General features: G+C 39.5%; 1 protein-coding gene across 5 annotated transcripts in view; it reads right to left on the bottom strand.

The window, feature by feature from the left end:
- RHBDD1 (rhomboid domain containing 1) overlaps window positions 1-21,911 on the bottom strand; it is a 166,450-nt gene extending 144,539 nt beyond the window's left edge. For 2 of the 5 annotated variants that reach the window (XM_002749925.6, XM_008999623.5), the window contains exon 1: window positions 21,311-21,398. The gene's annotated coding sequence lies outside the window, so the exon portion shown is untranslated. Of the gene's footprint in view, window positions 1-19,901; window positions 21,399-21,657 lie in introns of those variants that run through there. The other 3 variants (XM_078328736.1, XM_054257994.2, XM_078328737.1) reach the window with 3 other exon arrangements.
- Between the last annotated feature and the right edge of the window lie 1,512 nt (window positions 21,912-23,423).

Here is a 23,423-nt window from a genome sequence, read left to right as displayed (position 1 = left end):
TGATTTTCATTTCCATAATGACGCATGATACTGAGAAAATGCTTAGATTTTCATTGCTTCAAATACAGTCTAAACACACATGTTCACAGGCACACAGACAAGCACACATGTACCCAAACACACACTCTCTCTCACACATACACACACACACACACACACACACACACACACACTCTAAAGAAAATTATTTAACATGCACAGGTCAAGAGAAATCTTCAGAAAGGTGAAACCACAAAAAAACCTGTCCTGGTTAAACCGCAAAGACTGCAGCTCCACCATCCCCCCGTGCTATAATATGCCAGAAGGAATGCAAATGTACTTCGATGGCAAGATTATTGCTTAGGTCAACACATTTGACTGCAAATTCTGTACAATTATTTACAAAAAAACAGGGTTAGTGTGTTTTATTACTGCAAACAAAGCAAAAATGCTATGAAAATAGCAAATTATACTAAACACAAAGACTTCCTCTGTTTTACTCACAAGAGCTAGACAGCAAATTAGTGCATCACAAATAGCACATTAACTTGGTCAAAATATACACACGCACTAGACGTATTTTTTTCTCTTATTTTGTTTCATCACAGTCAACTTTCTCTAGGGATAAACTGAACTGGAGCTTTTCTTCCTACGCCTGTAACCCTCTCAGGAATCTTGTTCATTCATAGCTTTTCCAGTCCAAACTTACGAAACTGTTAGCTCCGCTTGTTACTGTTACTGCAGAGCCAAAAACTGAGAACTTTTTTGTCCAACACAATAACAAAAAAATTCTTTGCTTTTCCAGTAAAACTTCTTAGCATAATTTTATTTTTCTTAAAAGCTTTAGCTTCCTTAGGTTCTAAGAGAATCCAATTATGAAATGCAGATTTTCGAGATATTATTGAAAATATGAAAATGGTATAACATACATTTGCATTTAGTGAAAAACAAGAATTTATTAACTGATTACTTGCAAAGTAATTTGTTTTTTCTTTTCAAATACATGAATGTGTTTCAAAAAGCTTTGCTATATGCAAAACATAGTTGTTTGAATAACATGTAAATTGTGCTTTTAAAATTTAATATTTAAATATTTAACGTAATAGCAGATGGTATGGCTTCACATCATTACGCCATGTTCAATTTACCAGAATGCATATTCTACCTCAGTTGATTAGTAAATAGGGACTCCAGGGTGTATAGTGTGGAACCTTGGTTAGACAGCATAATTATTTGATGACTAGTTGCACATAAATGATATTTTTTTCCGGCCATCTAAATCTGTTAAATGGCTTCCAGAGCTATATTAATGATAAAATCAGAGGGCATTAGAGTAGGGATCTCTGTTTTCTGTCTTCACATTAAATGCAGAGCTACAAAGAAATGAAGACAATCAAATGAATAAAAACTGACTTCATGAATAAAAAATGAAAACTAGAATCAAATTATATTAGAAAGGTAATGGGAATCTAGTCATTATGACAACTGTGACACTCTCTCAGTAATTATATTCCAGTATCTGTTCATGGAAATATCTATAACTTAGACTCTATTCCAGAAGAAACTGGGAACTGAGAGCATTTTCTCCTTTTGAACGCTACTAAGACCTTTAATACAACGGTTCTCCAACTTCATACACCTTACTGTTAGAAGCATATTAAGAAACTGTCTCACCCAGCTTGACACACCATTAGACTATCTCTCTAATGACAACTGGCTATATCTTTTTGACTTTATCAAATCTAGAGGGTTTTTTGTTTTTTAGAGACAGGGTCTCATTCTGCTGCCAGGCTGGAGTGCAGTGGTGCAATCATAGCTCACAGCAGCCTTGAATTCCTGGGCTCAAGTGATCCTTCCACCACAGCCTTGCGAGTAGCTGGGACTACAGGCAAGTGTCAGCACACCCAGCTATTCTTAATTTTTATTTTTTTGTAGAGATGAGGTCTTGCTCTGTTGTCCAGGCTGGTCTTGAGTTCCTTGTTTCAAGCAACCCTTTGCTTTGGCCTTCCCAAATATTGAGATTATAGGTGTGAGCCACCATACTCAGGCTCAACCTAGAGTTCTTAAGACATAAAAGGTCCTCCTTCCCTTATTCCTTCATACACCATCTTCCCAGATTAATATGAACACAAATTTCTGATCCCTTAGTGGGATAATGTCCAGTTGCCCTTTGTAACAGCCTACCTTTAGTACCAATCCCATTCATGTGGAAGGCATGTAGAGGTAAAATATGTGACCTTTGAGGAGTTAGGATTTAAGACCACTAAACAGACATAAGAAGAATGTTCCAGAGTATGCCATTAATAAGAGCATGTGTTATATGCTGAAAGATCTCAACAGAAATCAGGCCTTTATCACCTTATACTCTTCCCCTACTCTACTTACACAGGACCTGACCCAATTTGCTTAGAATCCAATTTCGTCATGTTATGCCCCTCCCACAATCCACCCAATGGCTTTCTATATTCATGGTTAAAACACGGAATAGTATCTCAGCTAGTGATACCCTTTATGGAAAAAAAAATCTTAAGTAGAAAAAAGAAATTATGAATAGTGTCATAAATAATAGAATGGACTCTGAAGTCAAATGACTTGGTTCAAATCCTGACTTAATGCTTGGGAACTACATGACCTTAGGTAAGTTCTTTCTCTCGCTCTTTTTTTTTTTTTTTTTTTTTGTATGTTTGAAAATAAGTCTCACTCTGTCATCCAAGCTGGTATGCAGTGGTGCAATCTTGGCTCACTGCAACCTCCACATCCCCGGTTCAAGCCATTCTCCTGCCTCAGCCTCCTGAATAGCTGGGATTACAGGTGCACACCACCATGCCCAGCTAATGTTTGTATTTTTTAGTACAGACAGGGTTTCACCATGTTGGCCAGACTGGTCTGGAATTCCTAACCTTGGATAATTCGACCACCCTGGCATCCCAAAGTGCTGGAATTACAGGTGTGAGCCACCATGCCTGGCCCTTAAGTAAGTTCTTAATCAATCTCTACCTCAGCCTCCTCATTTATAAAACAGACACTAAGTAATAATGAGGACCAACTCATACAGTTGTTGATGAGTCATACAATTAAAACACTTAGAATAATTCTTGAAACATAGGAAGTACTACATGAGTAGTAGTAGATATTAATCTTTATCAACATCATCTGATCAACTTCAAGCTATTTATTCCAGGAATCAATGCCTTACAATATTTACATAACTCCTAATAACTTTTATGCAATTATAGTTTAAAAGTAATCATATATAATTTGCTTCATTTCACTTAATTCTCACAATTCTATGCAGATAAAATTAGTTCTACCTTATCTACTAGCTGGTCTACCCACCACTTGCCAAGAAAATCACTTAACTGTCCAGCTGCCCATTCTAAAGCACACTCGATAGAGTTGTCCACGCGAGATGTACATCGATGGAGCTCCAGCCCATCAGACTTTCTGGAAATGTTGAAATTTCAAGCCTTCACTTTCTCTGTCCAAAGTGCTTAATAAGCAAGGCCATTCCCACAGATGGACAGTCATATGGACTCCCTCACCACCAGAGGTGACCAGAGTGAATTTCACACGCATCCCATACATCTTGTGCCCAATTTAGCAAAAGTGCTTCCAGCAGTTTTCGTGTCAAACTACGACAGACAGACAGAAATTCCATTTTTTTTATTACACCAATAAAGAAACCAAACTGATGGTGCCCAGAAGCTGGAGTATAAGGACTCAAACTCAGCTCTTCCACCAGACGGTGCTGCTCCGCTGTGAAGCCCGGCAGTTTCCTGACTCACAGCTGTGACCCTTATGGTGGTCTCTATGCCTGTGAGCGGCCCCAGCAGCTTGGCCTGCCCATCACTCAAGAAAGCCCAAGTTCCACATTCTACACTTCCACAGCATGTAACAGATGCCTCAAATGGCTATTAGCAGTTAAAGAAAAATCTTCTAAAATTCTAGGCTGTGATCTAGAGGCATGCCAGGAAATAGTTCAATGTTCTGCTTCATGGCCAATATTTTTCAACTTAAGTCACTAGACTAGGAACCCTTAGAAGAGATGTCAGCTACTTTTCTTTCACGTAAATGCTTCATGGAGGATAAGATGAAGTTTGAATGTTTTAAAAGTACTAAAAGGGACCAAAACAATGCTTTTAGCTCAATCTCATCTTTAATATGCAGTGTAAATTTTAATTAAAATTTAATAATGAGAAAAAAGTGATTACAAATGTGAAGATTTCAATACTTATCATTTAGCAAAAGGCTTTCCTTTAAGAAAGAAAATCTGCAGGCTTGGCTCAGTGGCTCTCACCTATAACCCCAGTATTTTGTAATGCCTATTTAGGAGGATTGCCTGAGGCCAGGAATTCAAGACCAGCCTGGGCAATACAGCAAGATCTCATCTCTATAGGAAAAAAAAATTAGAAAGTTAGCCAGGTGCAGTAGTACACACCTATAGTCCTAGGTACTTAGGAGGCTGAGGCAGGAGGATTGCTGGAGCCTAGGACTTTGAGGCTGTGGTGAGCTATCATCGCGGGCAACAGAGTGAGACCCTGTCTCTAAAAATAAAATAAAATTAATTTAAAAAATAAGATCTTACTAAAACAGACAAGGTAGAGCAATAACTTTTGACTTAGATATTGTTTTTGGCAATTGTCTTAGTTCAGGCTGCTATAACTAAGTATCATAGACAGGATGATTATAAAGTATAGAAATGTATTTCTCACAATTCTGGAGGCTGCAAGCGTGACATCAGGGTACCACAATGGTTGGGTTCTGGTGAGGGCCCTCTTATGGATTGTGAACTGCTTTTGTTATATGCTCACATGGTAGAAAGAGAGCAAGACTGCTCTCTGGAGTCCCCCCACCTTTGTTTTGTTTTGTTTTGAGATGGCGTTTTGCCCTTGTTGCCCAGGCCGGAGGGCAACAGCACAATCTCACCTCACTGTAACATCCACCTTCTGGATTCAAGTGATTCTCCTGCCTTAGCCTCCCCAGTAGCTGGGATTTCAGTCACCCACCACCATGCCTGGCTAATCGTTTGAATTTTCAGTAGAGATAGGGTTTCACCATGGTTGGCCAGGCTGGTCTGGAACACCTGATCTAAGGTGATCCACCTACCTTGGCCTCCTAGAGTGCTGGGATTAAAGGCATGAGCCACCGCACCTGGCCTCTGGGGTCCCTTTCATAAGCATACTAATCCAATTCTTGAGGGGTCCACTCTCATGATCTAATCACTTCCCAAAGGCTCCACATCCTTATACCATCACTTTAGGTATTCTGGAGTCACCAGAATTTCTGGAGCCATTGCACACCAACATTTTTATAAAATTTATTTTTGTAAACACAAAAATTACTGTGGCAAAACTAAGGTGGCAGCTATAAAAAGGGAAGTTTACATTAACTATGGGAAAGTGATTTCAGATGATAAAATCATCTATTCTAAGCCACAGAAATGCATGTCCAAGGCAATAAATAGAATCACCAAAAGAAACTGTCAAGTCAGGACTTGATATCAGTTCAATCCTAGGGATTCAACAAAATTCCAGCAGCAGTAAGATTGATTCAGAGTGTTTATGGAAAAGTGAGATCAATTTCACTGAAGAGGAAATATGGCAGGGTAGAAAGTACACATGGCTAAACAGAAGACTTCAGCAGCTGCACTGACCTTGCCAGTAAGGAGGAGGATAGACCGGTTGAAGAACTAAAAAGATAAAACAAGCCAACAAAAAGCCACCAACACCACCACAACAGACACCCAGCTTTACTACACTGAAGACTGGCTGCGGAGGGTAAAAAGTCCAAAGGAACTAAATACGCATTGGTTTCAGGTAAAGGCAAAAGGCTGAGGAAGGGAACTGCAAATTTACGAAATGCTCTAAACTACTTTCGACAACAACAAAAAGGCTCACATGTCAGTTTAACTAAATTGCACAGAGTGAAGGCATAAGAGTCACAGTTCATTCATTCCAAGGGACTAGGGACGTTTGTCAAAGTAAGAGGAAAAGATGAAACTTTGGTAGTGGTGAGCAAGGTGCAGGGGATCCCCAGGCAATTTGGAAACTTGAGGTTAAAAAAAGCAAACACAATAAAAAGTAACTGGAGGGCCTATTCCCCAGAGAGGTGATGCTTCCACCTCTACTTTTGCCAGCTGTCCTGATTCTTATCCTGACCCGTCTCCTAGTTTTGTGGTCTCAGATACCCAAGGTTATCAACCTCCTGAACGACTGGTTTATTTAGGCTCAGTTGGATCATCAAGTTGCTCTGCCACACAGAGCTCAGAAAGTCTAATTCTAGTTTTAAGATGGAAAATCTTTATCCATCTGTGTTTCTGCATTTGGGGATGTGTATTTGGAACCCACAACACACACCCGCAAATGTAGAAACATAGATGGGGAAAGAGACATGGAAACAAAGAGAGAGAAATGGAGAGGAATTTATCAATTCTCCCTGATGGAAAAAAGTTTAGCTTATTCCTTCATGGAAGAGGGTAAATGTTAACAAGGTCATCACTGGGACCCAAAACAAATAACATACTGACCATCTTCCACAGATGAGGCAGAGTTATTAGGCTCAGAAAAAAAGATTTTTTTAAAAAGGCATAGAGCACACTTACTGTAACTTTTTTCAAAGGGGTTAAGTTCCTTTATTTCCTGAACATAAGCAGAGAGGAGACAATGTTTCAACCCCCTTGGGCGATTAAGGATGTAGATTTAGAAAAACACAAATAAGAGTTGCACTGAACTACCTCAGCTTTCCTTTTCTCATCCTCACCAAAAAAGTCTCACAGAAGATTCTGTAGCAGATAGGAGTCCTTTTATGCACACAAACACTTTTAACCATTACTATTGCCCATTTGCTGGGTGGATTTCACACAATCTCACTGGAATCTACAAGGGACCTCAGAATATCATGCATGTGCACAGAGGCTCTTAATCACTCTGTTTTGGATTGAAACTTCTGGAAAGGGGGATAGTGTAAGGTCATCTTCCCTATAGACCACCTAGAATCCTGCATGTCCACATTCGAGACCAGGATGACACCACCTTAGAAGGGCAGGGAGGTTTTGCTGCTCTCTGCATTTTCCAAACTGGGAAAAACAAATTCAAAACTCCAGATTAACTAGGGTTATTCTAATTTCTTAAATCCAACCCAAGCAATTTTAAAAGAATGAAACCCTTTATATACTGTTTCAATGGCAGGATAGAGAACCCTTGCTAAAAGACTTCTCTGAAACCACAGAAATTAAACTTAAAACACTGAGTACTTAACCTTATTTTCTATTACACTCCTACGACTACTTTCCCAATCAGATCATGTTTGTCTTTAGGTGTTTGCTCAGTGCCAAGAGATGGTTAAGATGGCTGACTACAATCAAACCATTCTTGACTCAAGACTACTTGGCTAGTCTATTTATTGTGTTAGTTACCTTGAGCAAATTATCTCATGAACCCATGTCTTGTTTCCCAAACTGTAAAACAGGTCAGTAGAGATTTGGTTAGCATGCTCTTAACAGATGCAGCTCTTTGTTATTGATATTATTATTGTGCATTACTGTCTTAGTCTAGGCTTCCCCAAGAAGCAGACTCTGAGACAAGTGTCCCTGTGGAAGTTATTTATTTGAGAGGTGACCAATACACTGACTGGGGAGTAGGGAAGTAAGACAGGGATGACAAAACGTAAAAAATAAAAAAATTAATATATATATATAAATACACACACACACACGGAGAGAGAGACAGAGAGTACATATACATATATATTCTCAAAAGAGCTGTCACTGTGAATAACCAGAGCTTAATCTCACTGGGGAACTCTGAAAGCTAGTATAGATATAGATATGCCTCAGTGCTATACCCACAGGGCAAGGGAGTCTGCCTTGAATCTTTGGCATTTCTGCATTGCCAGAGAAGGCAAAGAGGGCATCAGGGGACAGAGAAAGCACTTGGTCAAAGAAATGCAGAATCTGGAGGCTAAAAGCCTGCTGGAACATCCCTTAAAAGGGCAAGACGATGTGAGCAGAACCTGAGGGCAATGCTACCATCACACCCTAGCCTGAGACACACACACCTGCCTCTATCAGCCCATTCAATTCCTTCCCAATCCTCAAAGCCAGCTCCTGACCTGCCTCCCTCCTGACAGGCCCCCTGCCCATGCCAGTGCTCACTGACCTCCCAAATGCTTCCTGCACATATGCTCGTTCCACTGGTGTCAACGGGATATCACCAGGGAACTTTCATCATCTCTTACAAATGGTGTGTTTTCCTTATACCTTGGAGTTTGAGAGCATACACTCTTGAACCTAAACTGGTCCTACTGACTGGCTTTAGCATTAAGAGCTATGTGGCCTTGTCACTTAATTTAAGCCGCAGTTTCCCACCATGTAAAATGGAGTAATAATAATAGCTAAATCTGATCCTAAAGTTCTTAAACAAAATAACTTGAATCATTGAAATTCTTAGAATAATGCCAGACATGCAGTAATCACTCAATAAATCACAGCTATTTTTTTAATGACTGAGAAAGAAATCCCATTTTGCTATTGATTTATAGTTATTCTAAAATACAAAAGGAAAAGTCAAACCACCAGCCAAAGTGACATACAACCACATTTCTAGCTAATCTGTAGTAGCACTGCTCTCAGACTTTACATAATTACCCTATTCAATCTCTAAACTTTATAAAGTAGGTATTGTTATTAACCATTTTATAGATAAGCAGGGATTTTAAACAGAATACTCTCACTCCTGAGACTGTCCTTAAAATGAAACCGTGGTCCGGTTTGTCTGCAGAAAAGAGTTCTTAATTCTCAAGCGAGTCTACACTCAGACTCCAGCAACTCATCAAAATGACCATTTAAGTGTCCCTACTGGTTACTGCCGTTAGTGGCTTCCAGTAAGTTGATCTTGGCTGATTTTTTTATATTAGCCTTTCTCCAGATTTCAGGGTGGTGATTTGACTTGTGACCTCAATTACCTGATGGACCTAAGAAAACTATTTGATTTTCAGTTTGTCCAACTTTTTTCTTATTGTGACAGATGATGACTTCCAAGATCTTTATGTGTCAGAGCTGAGATCAGAAGTCAACCCCACTGTCTTCTAATAAGATATGACACTTTGACTACCAAAAAATTAGGGAGAACGTCATCTTGGCATAAAGAATAGTCTTTCCCAAGAAAGGTAAGTGGTGACTTCCATTACACAAAATGTTCATGCATTTTTAAAACATTTCAAATATACAAAATCTCACTATGTAAAACTTATACTCCACATCAATTCTAATTGTTTTCTTGAGGACAAGTCAATTTGTAGATCTATACAGCATAGAATACTGTAGAGAATAGTACCAAGTAATGTTCAAATACCCAACTTCTTTCAGTAATCGTTATCACAGTCACAGCTAAAAAAAAAAAAAAAAATCAGTTTTTAAAATCAAGTTAAAAACAAAAAAGTAATCATACAAATGTCATTTTTCTCATCTTAGAATGTATTCTATACAAATAGGGAAGCTGAGGAACAAAAGCACCCATAGCTTCTCCAACGTTCTCCTACCAGGGCCAGGCACCTGGCTGGCTAGGATTCTGGTTGGGAGGACTATGGGGATTGGGGGGTTGCAAGGCATTCCATGCTTGGCTTTCCTTCACCCCCAAGCCCTACCCTGCAAAGCAAGGTTTACTCTGAGAGAGAAGCCACAGAGAGGCAAAAACTGCTTTTCTGCCTTTTAAGAATTACTAGTATAAAAGATCACTATCCCTGTGTTTTGCCAGATCACTGAAAGCTGCATGATCAGTTCATATCATTTTCCCTTTGTAGAATGACGTTTGCAGAGATTTAATTTAATATGAGAGGCCTTGACATAGCTCTCACCCAAAGAATCATCTTCATAGTGTTGTGAAACACCATTCAGGCAGTGTTTCTCATGCAAAACCCCATCAGAGCTAGAAAAAGCTTAAGCTTGCCTAATAAATGAATATGCTTTCCTCTGCTGAGAGCCACTCACCCATTCAGGTTTGTTGTTTTCTTTCTTTACTACAATCTTTACTGCTATTTTATGTCATCTAAAACAGATACTTTTTGGAAATGGGCAAATAATGTAAAAACATATGTCAATATAGAACTGTTAAGTTGGTCTAATTCAGAAAAGACCTTAGAGAAGTCTCCTCACCCCAGCCAGGCTTTGAAAGATAAAAAGTGGATAAAAGAAAGGAATTTGAAGAAAATAACATGATGTGCTATTACCGTAGAGACATAAAATACAATAATGTTTAGGGAAGTAGAAGTAATTAGTATGCTCCATTCTGCTGGGCTATAATGCTTGTTTTGAAAAGAAAAAATGTGCTCAAATGCAGCTTGTATATTAGGGAGTAATTTGAGCAAAGTACAAATTTCACATTTGATGCATGAAGAAAACTGCAACCTGCTGAAGCAAACTGCATAGAAATTAACAAAATGAGCAATTTTATACATTTCAAACATGTATCAGTTCCCCAGCTCACGGAGTACATTATGAGCTATACCTATCCACACGTGCAGTTACAACTTTCTATCCAATTTCTGATAACCCTCCTTCCACTACTTGACAAAAATTCGTAAGCTACAATCCTGAGAACTACTTCCACAAGCAAAGGTCAGGACTTTTGAAGGTAAAATGCCATATTTATTTACATACATAGTACTTACATATTTTTTAAACATTTAATAATGGCTGGCTGTCAACCATTATTATCCCACTTCTACTCCATGTCCTCCATGTTTTACTCTTACATTTCCATTCTTTTTTTTGAGAAGGAGTTTTGCTCTTGTTGCCCAGGCTGGAGTGCAATAGCGCAATCTCAGCTCACTGCAACCTCTGCCTCACAGGTTCAAGTGATTCTCCTGCCTCAGCCTCCCAAGTAGCTGGGACTACAGGTGCTCATCACCATGTCTCGCTAATTTTTGTAGTTTTAGTAGGGATGGTTTCACCATGTTGGCCAGGCTGGTCTTGAACTCCTGACCTCAGGTGATCCATCCACCCACCTTGGCCTCCCAAAGTGCTGGGATTACAAGCACAAGCCACCATGCCTGGACTACAGTTCCATTCTTTAATCAAAACTACCAAAGGTAGAAGTTCTCACTACTCAAATATTCAAAATATCACATGGTTTTCACTTTCGTAGACAAATTAGAATGAGAGGGGATAAATTCTCTATCAACCATGCTTCTATTTTTCCTTTTCTGATTTCTCTATCAAAAGTTGCTTTACTATCCTTCATACAGACTTTAAAAACGAGATTCATTTAATTTTGGCATTAGTTTACTTGACTGCATGTCCTAAATGTCCTAAATGTGCCAAGGTTTCACGTCTGATTATAGTTATCCAAGGACACGAGCAACATTTGTGCTTGGCCAGATGCTTTCAGTAAGAGAAATAAGTATAGTATTCACTGTGAGTATATAATTCTGACCACCAATTTCAACAAAGAGGTAACGGAAGAATAAAAACAAGAACCCAAAATCAGATGTTCTGACAACACATGCAGCTCAATGAACAAACTGCATTTACATTCATTGTGCATGTTTCACTTCCAGACAGCATACAAGGTCAAACTATTAACTGTCAGTTACAATAAGCTTCTAAACTTCTGGTCAATTACCTGGTTAATAACAAAAGACAAGGCTATGACATCATTACAGTTATAATTAATTTACACAGATCAGCTTCCTGTTAATCAAATATATCTTTAAAAGCATTTAATTACTTTTCACCTAGAAAGCAACACTCAGCTTTGTTAAATGAAAAGCAATCTTGCTGAACTCCACATGAAAGGCTGTCAGGCTGCTCTAAGACATAAAGGACAAACAGCTTCACAGGGCACACTGCTGCAATACAGGAGCTGTTGCCACATTCACAGCAAACAGAAGCACAAGATGATGGATAATACCACACATTTTAACAGTTTCAGAGCATAAAGAAGTTGTCAGGGAACTGAGAGCAAAGAGATGGGCTTTAGGAAAAGAAATGTCCCAGTGCTTTTTGTCAAAATTATACACGGGATAGCAATATTAACATAAGCAGTATAGGACAGCAGTTAAAGGTATGGTCCTCGGCTCTACCATACACCAGCCATGTGCCATTAGGAAAGTTAACCTTCAGAGTCTCACTTGTAAAAGAAGTTAACATAGGCTCATTTGGTTTCATGAGGATTAAATGGGATTTTATATGTGTGTGTGCATGCGTGTATGTATGCAGACACATAAAAATCAGATTGTTACATGACAGTTTTGACCATACAAACAAATAAATTAAGGCTTAAAATAGTTTTAAAGTGTTTTTGATAACATAGTAACTAATTAGCACTTTCCAAGACTTTCTGTGACCCTACATTTTTTTAAAACTGCATCACGTGATTAAATTACACATACATTTTTTTAAGTATAACAAATACAGAGAAGAAACCTGAAAGCAGATATTATTTTTTCCATTAAAATAAATTTTATGTAAAACCTCAAACCAAGATCTCTGTCAATATTCTCTAGTAATTTGAGAATTAATGAGCCTCCATTTTAGTGGAAAAAAAGTGTCAGCTAGCAAAATTCTTTCTCCACCTTTTAAAAGTGTTATATAGTATTAACAGAAATGATGAGACTATATTTATACATAAAAAATAATGGCTAAAAAATGAAACTACTAGATTTTGTATATGATCTTAAATTTTGCCCCACTGCTAGGTGAACTGGTGCCAATTCCAATTCTGACCCATCACCATTTATAATTTCCAGTATCAATCATAAACCAGTTTCTTCTCTCAAAGACCACAAGGTTTAGTGTAATGAGGGCTCATTAAAGTTCTCCAACTGACAGCCCTTCAGACCTAGGCTTTTAAACCAGGAGGCACACAGGGAACAGCAATGCCAGCATCCCATGATTGCTCCTTCAAGAAGATTTAAGTGGTTTCATTCTCAGGTTTACTCTGCACCATTTCTGTGTCTACGTAATGTCAATGAAAAAATGAAAGCTACCACCACTCCCTGCTCTGATTTAAATTAATCTCTGTGTAAGAACTGTTTGTGAATTATTTATGTAACTCAAGTTGTCCCTGCACAACAACCAGTGAAAAGGGGGGAAAGCATACCATGCTTCAAATACATGTTATGTTACCACAAACCATGTGGGATGTCCACAAATTATTAGGTGATAGGTAACAGCTTAGGGCTTTTTGCCTGCACAGCATCAATACTTCATTCTTTCAGTAACAAGAATCTGTCTCCCACTACCATTGGATGTGGTCTTTGGTGGGGGTGGGGCAGCTATTAATCAAGGGTACCATTTCTAATACTGATCCTAGGTGACAGTGACCAAAGTTGGAATAATAACTCCCTGGAATTTAAAACTTGTGCTGAGAAACTATGTAACCAACAACTTTTGGAGCTGGTTCTCAGAGCATGAATTTGAAGAGTTTTCCACATCTACCAAGTCTGCCCAAACCCTAAGAGCTCACTTAGCTACTAACCTTTAGCACTCTTTAGTAGCTCACTTAGCTACTAACCTCTAGCACATAAACTAGAAAATCTAGAGAAAATGGCTAAATTCCTGGATTCATACACCCTCCCAAGACTGAACCAGGAAGAAACGGAATCCCTGAATAGACTAATAATGAGCTCTGAAATTGAGATAGTAACGAATAGCCTGCCAACCAAAGAAAGTCCAGGACCAGATTCACAATTGAATTCTACCAAGGTACAAAGAAGAGCAGTTATGATTCCTACTGAAACTATTCCAAACAATTGAAAGGAAGTACTCCTCCCTAACTCCTTCTATGAAGCCAGCATTATCCTGATACCAAAACTTGGCAGAGATACAACAGCAAAAAAGAAAACTTCAGGCCAATATCCTCAATGAATATCAATGCGAAAATCCTCAATAAAATACAGGCGAACTAAATCTAGCAGCCCATCAAAAAGCTTATCTACCATGATCAAGTTGGCTTCATCACCCAGGTGCAAGGTTGGTTCAATATACACCAATCAATAAATGTGATTCATCACATAAACAGAACTAAACACAAAAACCACAGGATTATCTCATTGATACAGAAAAAGCCTTAGATAAAATTCAACATTCCTTCATGCTAAAAACACTCAATAAACTAGGTATTAAAGGCACATACTTCAAAATAATAAGAGCCATATACAACAAACTCTCAGACAATATAATACTGAATGGGCAAAGGCTAGAAGCATTCCCCTTGAAAACCAGCACAAGACAAGGATGCCCTCTCTTACACTCCCACTCAACACAGTATTGGAAGTTCTGGCCAGGGCAATCAGACAAGAGAAGGAAATAAAGAATATTCAAATAGGAAGAGAGGAGATGAAATTATCTTTGTCTGCTTATGATATGATCCTTTATCTAGAATATCCCATCATCTCAGTCCAAAAGCTTCTTAAGCTGATAAGCAACTTCAGCAAAGTCTCAGGATACAAAATCAATGTGCAAAAAATGCTAGCATTCCTATATACCGACACCAGGCAAGCAGAGCCAAATCGTGAATGAATTCCCATTCACGATTGCTACAAAAATAAAATACCTAGGAATACAGCCAACAAGGAAGTGAAAGACCTCTTCAAGGAGAACTACAAACCACTGTTCAAAGAAATGAGAGAGGACACAAACAAATGGAAAAACATTCCGTGCTCATTAACAGAAAGAATCAATATCATCAAAATGGCCATACTGCCCAAAGTAATTGATAGATTCAATGCTATTCCCATTAAACTTTCTAATTCCTCCGTAACTCCTTCTATGAAGCCAGCATTATCCTGATACCAAAACATGGCAGAGACACAACACCAAAAAAGAAAACTTCAGGTCAATATCCTTGATGAACATCAATGCAAAAATTCTCAATAAAATACTGGCAAACTGAATCCAGCAGCACATCAAAAAACTTATCTACTATGATCAAGTTGGCTTCACCACTGGGGTGCAACACAGAAGACATTCTTCACAGAATTAGAAAAACACAGTTTTATGGAACCAAAAAGAGCCCAAGTAACCAAGACAATTCAAAGCAAAAAGAACAAAGCTGGAGACATCACACTCTCAGACTTCAAACTATATTAAAAGGCTACAGTAACCAAAACAGCATGGTACTGGTATAAGAACAGACATATAGACTGATGGAACAGAATAGAGAGCTCAGAAATAAGACTGCACACCTAAAATTATCTGATCCTTGACAAACCTAGCCAAAACAAGCAATAAAGGATTCTCTAATAAATGGTACAGGGAAAAATGGCTAGCCATATGTGGAAAATTGAAACTAGAACCCTTCCTTTTACTACACACAGAAATTAATTCAAGATGAATTAAAGACTTAAATGTCAAACCTAAAACTATAAAAAACCTTAGACGAAAATCTAGGCAATACCATTTAGGACATAGGCATGGGCAAAGATTTCATGACAAAAACACCAAAAGCAACTGCATCAAACGTAAAAATTGAGAAATGAAACCTGATTAAACTAAAGAGCTTCTGCACAGCAAAACAAACTATCATCAAAGTGAACAGACAATCTACAGAATGGGAGAAAATCTGTACAATCTATCCATCTGACAAAGGTTTAATATCCAGCATCTTCAATGAACTTAAACAAATTTAGAATAATAAAACAGGCCCATTAAAAAGTGGAGCAAAGGACAGAATAGACACTTCACAAAAGAAAACACACATGCAGCCAAAAAAAAAGCATATGAAAAAAAAGCTCAACATCACTGATCATTACAGAAATGCAAATCAAAACCACAATGAGATACTATGTCATGCCAGTCAGAATGGCTATTATAAATCTCAAAAAACAACAGATGCTGTCGAGGTTGCAGAGAAAAAAGAATGCTACTGCACTGTTGCTGGGAGTGTAAGTTAGTTCAACCATTGTGGAAGACAGCATGGCGATTCCTCAAAGGCCTAGAGGTAGGAATACTATTTTACTCAGTATTCCCATTACTGGGTAAATAGCCAAAGGAATAGAAATCATTCTATTATAAAGATACATGCATATGTATGTTCAATGCAGCACTATTCACAATAGCAAAAACATGGAATCGACTTAAATGCCCATCAATGATAGATGGAGAAAATGTGGTACATACAGAATACTATGCAGCCATAAAAAGGAATGAAAACATGTCCTTTGCAGAGACATGGATAAAGCTGGAAGCCATTATCCTCAGCAAACTAACATGAAAACAGAAAACCAAACACTGCATGTTCTCACTTATAACTGGAAACTAAATGATGAGAACACATGGATACATGGTGGTGAACACCACACACTGGGACCTGCCAGAGGGGTGGGGTAGGCAGGGAGAGCATCAGGAAGGATAGCTAATGGAAGCAGTGCTTGATACCTAGGTGACGGGATGACCTGTGCAGCAAACTACAGTGGCACATGTTTACCTATGCATCAAACCTGCACATCTTACACATGTACCATTGAACTTAAAAGTTGAAGAAAAAAAATAGCTGGGGGTGGTAATGTATGTCTGTAGTCCCAGCTACTCAGGAGGCTGAGATGGGAGGATCAACTGAGCCCAGGAGGTCTCAGCTATAGTGGGTCAATATCAAACCACTGCACTCCAACCTGGGTAACAAGAGTAAGACCCTGTCTCAAAAACATAAATAAATGAAAAATGAATATGCCTTGAAAGAAAAAAGAAGAAATTTCCTTCAATATGTTGAGATGAGAGGACTACATGGGCAGTGTGCACAAAATGCATTCCTACACTTGTTCAAATTTAGAATCATAACAGGATCATCACACGTAATTGCAAAATTGCTGGTATTGGTAATATTTTTTAAAAGGTAGTGAATTTTTTTCACAGTATTGCCCAAGAGACTTTTAATTCAAGGAAAAAAACCCAAATTATATGTAGTTGCCAAAACACATATACACACACAAATGCACAAACACACCCCTATATATTATTTATAAAACCAAAGTCAGTGTAAGTAACATTTATATTTATTTCATTCATTGCTATCCTGATACTGTGATTTTGCATTAAAAAATGCACAAGGAAGTTAACACCTGGAGAAACAGCTGTTGGTGCAAGGACAACATTCCTGGAGCTAATGTCAAAAGATCTGGGGTCAAATATGGATGCCGTCATGTACTAGTACACGGCCTTGGACAAATCATATAATTGGTACTACTGAGCTTCTGTTTATCTATAGACGGAAAAAATTTCCACTTACATCCTAGAATCACTGTCAAGAATAAATGAAATAGCGTGTTGTGCCACCAAGTTTTTCACTCTCCTTTCCTCTCCTTAAAGTAGCCTTTCCTGCCCTTAGAACTAGACTTTATCACTGTGTAATTACGAGGTGCAGGTAAAAATGTCCAAGAAATGAGATGGTAAGTAATCTCAACATGCAAACCTCAATGTTAGTTGGCTATCATCTAGATCCCAAAGGGTTCTTGCACACTATCTGTTGCTTCCCAGAAATCTGATTTTCCTTCCTGAATACAGCCAAAATTATCTATGGGCTTTGAAATATCGCCATCATGATACCGCACAAAGCAGCTGGTTGACTGAAAGTGACTACCCCGCCCCCACACTCCAGCTGTCACCAGGAAACCCTCTTCAATGTGTGAAAAAGACAATATAATATCACTAACTACCACTAATAATAACAATCTAACAAATACTTAGCTTTTGAAATTATTTTTCTTATGAAGGCTCATTATTAACTAAAAATTAACTCTCTAAAAAAGCATTTTACCATATAAAGTAGTTGCTTACATACAACAAAAAAAATGATAGGGCTATAAACACAAGTAATACATTTCCTTTGACTTCTTGTTTCTTTTTCCCTGAGTCATCTGTAATCCTAAACAGTCAGTTAAAATACCAAATAGCTTTCAATAGTGATAGAGCTGTCACAACTTCGAGGGATATTTTTTAAAGCTAACTCCTCAAAAAAGTGCACAGAATCCTACTTTGTAAAGTATGGGTCAGGTAGATTTTTATTTTCTCCATAATCACTCACTCCCCCGCATGAGAAGCCATCCATATGGTGACATGGCTGCCAACCTTGGAAATTGTCTTCAGAACAAGTTTGTGAATCCCACTAACCAGAATTCTTAACGCCATTACTTTTTAGGCATAGTTCATGCCCTGAGGATTTCTATTTCACCACAGTTTCACGTTCCTCAGCTCCTGAGGTTTACAGATAAGATTAAGAGTCTCCCTGTTGAAAAAAGATATGAGGACCACTGTTTACATGACTGTAACTGCAACATAAAAGGAAATCTACCTTTTAAAGAATCACGTTTTTAATATTTTTAAAAGACTTTTACATATACATGTATTTATCTGACTTTACATAAATATATACATTGTTTCATTTTATACTTGGTCCCCACCCCTGTATTCTAATATATTGACAAGTAAACAAAATTATGACCTAGTATGAGTTCTTTCAAGTATTTTCTGTGCTCAGACATTAATATGTAATATATACACACAAAAATACATGTGATTGATGTTATCACTTAATTGGAATGTCAAAGTTTTCACCTTGCTATCATTAAGCATTTGTGTTTTCAAAAATATTAGCAATTTCAGGGCTAACAGCATTTTCTTATTCTTTAGCGCATACCTTCAATGAGGTCTCATTTTCTATAACAGTGTCCCCTTCTCTAGCTGACTGTCCTCATTAACAGAAGGTACTTTATTACTCATCTCCTGACCTTTGGATATTTTCCTTCCCATAAACATCCAAAACAATTTATAGAAGTTGCTGTGTTACAGTGATAAGACTCAAGATTGAGTTTTTTCCATGTTAAAGTTTCAACATTTTTCAGGTGTTTTTTCTCATTCACAATGTTAAAGCTTTGACTCTTCACCTTCTATGGTTAGAAAACAAAGCAGTGCAGTTAGGTAATAAAATTACCTCATTTATAAAAATATTGTAAAATAAATGGCATGAAGTTGGGTTTGGGATGATAAATACCTTTTTTCCCTCTTGTCCGACACACAACATTTACTGAGCCTCTACACCTAAAACAAGGTGGACATGTTTTATGCATTATTTCATTTAATTCAATGGCCTGAAGCAGCACATTCTATGACTCCTACTTTACAGGAGAAATTAAAGTGGGAAGGGCGTTAATTTGTCTAATGGAAACAATCACTAAGTAGCAGAGGCAAGAGTCAGAGCAGGGCCTGTCTGACCCAAAACCACAGATAGAGGTTTGCCTCTCTGATAAGGAGAACAAAAACGTATTTGAGGCCTTTGAAAAATAAACATTTCATGATGAGACAGTGCCAGTTTGGTGGCAAAGCTAACAAAATTATTTGCAGAAGTAATAATCCATCCAAAGTGACTCATGTTTATGTGAAAACTCCCTCAATATCCAGGAGCCATGGTGTAGCCTTGGGGGCAGTGTGCTCTAACGAAAACCACATGTGTAGGCCACGGTTTGGCACTGACCTTCTCAACACTGCAATGAACCTAGCCTTTACAGCAGCTGCCCTAAATCCTGAATATTTATTTCTCCCCCTACACCGAGCCCCCGAAAGAGGTAAAGTTGTAAGAAAACACTGCATCCAAAAAACACAGGAGGTTGAGGGCACTCCTGTGATCCTTCCTGCAAATGGAGGTATCTAGAGAGACATGAGATGGTCTTCGCTACCATGGAGCTGTGTGACATATGAGAAGCAAAGATAAGGATACAAACATCTTCAGCCTTGGCTTTTGCTTACAAGTCACTAAGATACAATACTTCTCAACTGTTCTTTACCAAATTCCGGGTCAAAAGAAGGTAAAACTAAACTGAAGACGAGGCCTGGGGATCACCTGAGGTCAGGAGTAAGACACCAGATTGGCAAACATGATGAAACCCTGTCTCTACTAAAAATACAAAAATTAGCCCGGCGTGGTGGTGCACACCTGTAATCCCAGCTACTCCGGAGGCTGAGGCAGGGGAATCGCTTGTACCTGGGAGGCAGAGGTTGCAGTGAGTCGAAATCGGGCCCTTGCTCTCCAGCCTGGGCGGCAAAGGAAGACTGTCTCCAAATAAATAAATAAAACTGAAGAGATCAGGGGGCCAAAGAACCAAAAACTACTCTTCAACATGAATACTAACGCTATTCTTAAAAATACTACAATAGAGTATGTACTGCTATAACTTTCAACATCCTGCCTCCAACGACCTGGACTACACAGAGTTGAGAACCATGAGGTAAACAAAATACTAAGCATTAAACATTTTTCTTGCATTTTCATATTACAGCCCTATAAGGTAACATGTCCAAGTTTCTCCATGTGGGAATTACTTCAATTCAAATTCCATTATATGTGACTCCACAATGGGTGTTATCACTACTCCAGTAAGTCTCAAACTTTAGCATCCAGACAACTGAAAGCCTTGTTAAAATATATTTTTGATTCAGTAAGTTTGGGGTAAGATCCCAAAATGTGCATTTCCAAGAAGTTCCCAAGTGATGCTGATGCTAGAGTCCTGGGACTATTTAGAAACCGATGCACTTCTATTCTCCTTCGAAGGAGTGCTTGCTTTCCACAGCGATGCCAGGCCTGCAGCAAATCAGAAGCCTTTAAAGTTTATTAGAGCCATCCAGGAAAAGACACACAACTGTGAGAAATCAAAGGCTTCTAACAAGCAATTTCAAAGGTGGGGAAAAAAGTCTGCGTGTATTGCAAAGAAACCTAAACACCTCGATAATTGAATCATAACTAAGCAGGCAATCATTCATTTTGACAGTAACGCTTAGTCTTCAACAGAGTTTGCTCAGTTTGGAAAAACAAGCCTGTGATCCGTTTCTTGCAAAGGTCTATCCAAAGGTTTTTAGGGTTTGGACAGAAAGGGTTTACTTTGGTGGACTTTCTGTCCCCTAATTACTGCGGTGAGGGGTAGGCTTGTTCTGAGAAACTGAAAGTTGTGCCGAGGGCACCTGAAACTGCAGGCTGTGCTGCTGATGCAACGCCACTTCAAACTTCCTGCTTTCAAAAGGAACACGTTATACTCGCTCAGAGCCAACCCCTTCCTCCGAGTGTGAGTACGTCGTTCCCGAGCGGTCCAGCGGAGACGAGGCAACGTCGACGGGACCCCGAGTGGAGTTGCCCCAGGAAACACCCTCCCTCCTTGCTCTCGGACTCGCCCGGGACGGGAGGCTGTACCTCCAACCCCGTAACGCCTCCCTCGCCCTGGCCCCTCGGGAGGCGCCGACCTCCGCCCAGTAGCCCCCGCCCGGCCGCCGGCGCCCGCAGCCCTGGAAACCGCGACAGACGCCGCGCAGAACAGACGACAGGAGCGGGACCAAACAAACGCGGAAACTCACGCTCTCTACGGCCAGCCTGCGTCCCCACGTCTTTGCGTGCACGTGCGTCATCACGCACGTTCCTAATTCCCTCGCGCTCCGGGTAACTGCGGGCCAGGTGCGAGAGGGGAAGGCTTTAAGGCGGACGGCTCCGCCGCCGCGCATGCCCAGTTGTGCGCGCCCGCGTTCGGCTGTCTGCGGACCGTCTGTAACTGCAGTGGCCCAAAAGGGGCCGCGAGGGGACAGCAGGGCAAGACCGCGGCAGAGCGCAGTAGGGAGAGCGTGGACCCTCGCCCTGTCCTCCAAGCTCCATGTGAAATGTGGATAATAGTATTCCTGGCTGTCATAAATAGCCACTGGCCGCTTACCACACGTAAAGCAGACCAGCGACCTGCGTTCGAGGGACATGACGACGAGGGGAGAAGCGGCGAGTGGGTCTTGGCCGCCTGCCCCGGGGGGGCGTCTCTGCCGGGAAGCTTCGTCCTTCCCGGCCCCAGCGCAGCGGCAGACTGGGGAGCTGCTGCCCGGAGCGCCTGTGAGGCGAGGGTGGGAAGGACACTCTCCCGCTTCAGGAGCTGTCTGCAGACCGTGGGAGAGCGGTGTATCGCAGAGTCCCAGAGCCGGCCAGCAGGGCAAGGTCGCGGGGTGCACCTTTCACTCCCAGAAGCTTGGGTCTGGGACTGCACCACGCAGCGTTTACCCCTTTTTAGGGCTTTAGGTGTTTCGTATTAAAGTCCATAGAATTTTGATTAATAGATCATTTGATACAATTTAAATTGTTTGCTACTCAGGAGCAAGTTTTATGTTCAGTTGTAGGAGTCAGGCTAAGTTAAATGTTGCAAGTGCTATCTATATTTATTTTATAAGATATAGAAAAACTATCTTACAGCGGGCGTGGTTACTCACACCTGTAATCCCCACACTTTGGGAGGTCGAGGCAGGAGGCTCGCTTGAGCTCAGGAGTTTTAAGACCAGCCTGGATAGCAGTGAGACCTTGTCTCTATTTAAAAAACAGACCGAGTGCAGTGGCTCACGCCTGTAATCCCAACACTTTGGGAGCCGAGACAGGCGGATTACCTGAGGTCAGAAGTTCAAAAACAGCCTGGCCAACATGAGAAACCCCGTCTCTATTAAAAATAAAAAAATTAGCCAGGCATGGTGGTGCACACCTGTAATCTCAGCTACTCTGGTGGCTGAGGCAGAGGTTGCAGTGAGGTGAGATCCTTCCACTGCACTCCAGCCTGGGCGACAGAGTGAGAAACCGAAAAAAAAAAAAAAGGAAAAACACCAAAAACTGTCTTCTTAATTGGTATGGAATTTTCTGATCAGGTAAAGATGCTCTTTTTCCAAGGCTGAATCCAAGTACAGGTGGTTTAGTGTTGCTGTTTGTTTATTGGAAGTTGTAGCTGCTGTGTTTAGATAGTCTGCTGAAACAAAAGCTGCCTAAACGGGAAGAGTTTATTTTTTGCCATTGTGTATTAAAACTCTTCATAGAAATACTTATTCTGGAGTTTGAAATGTAAGTGAAAATGTGGCTCATGCATAGGTATGGGTGTACATATTACTTTCAAGTGACAAAGAAGATTCTTCGCAAATTGAGTATGTTCCTTAAGACTTATCAGTTACCCCTTTCCTAGAAAAACGATATACTCCAAAAGCTCAGCTGACAATGAGAAACTGCATTTCTGGAAATGAAAAGTCAAATGAATGTGAGGAAAAGTAAATTGTCTATAAAGATATTTTCTATATTTCCCTAGAGGGGGAAATGTGTAATTTCTCAAAAGGAAGAACTCCTCGTTTATCATTCTGATCCACAATCATATGAATCCATTCAGTTAATGTTAATCATTATCTTCTATTCTCCATCACTCTCTACACCTTTCTATAATTGCATCATTTTCTTGTCTTTATCAAAATGCATCAAATACAGAGGTGATTTTAAGGAAGCCACCAACGGAGAAGTCTCAATTCAGTAATTCCATTAAAATGTAGAAATAGGAATTAAGAATATGCTAAGGTAATTATGTTCTGTTTGAAATAATATCAATGAAAAATTTCATAGACATTTAAGAGGTAGAAGACACTTGAAAGGTAGAAAAATAATCTACCTTTTTAAAAATGATCTTTTCTTTTG

The sequence above is a fragment of the Callithrix jacchus genome, chromosome 6 (assembly GCF_049354715.1).
Source record: "Callithrix jacchus isolate 240 chromosome 6, calJac240_pri, whole genome shotgun sequence".
NCBI lineage: Eukaryota > Metazoa > Chordata > Mammalia > Primates > Cebidae > Callithrix > Callithrix jacchus.
The sequence above is the reverse complement of the archived record's forward strand: the minus strand, read 5'-3'. Positions and strand labels throughout refer to the sequence as shown.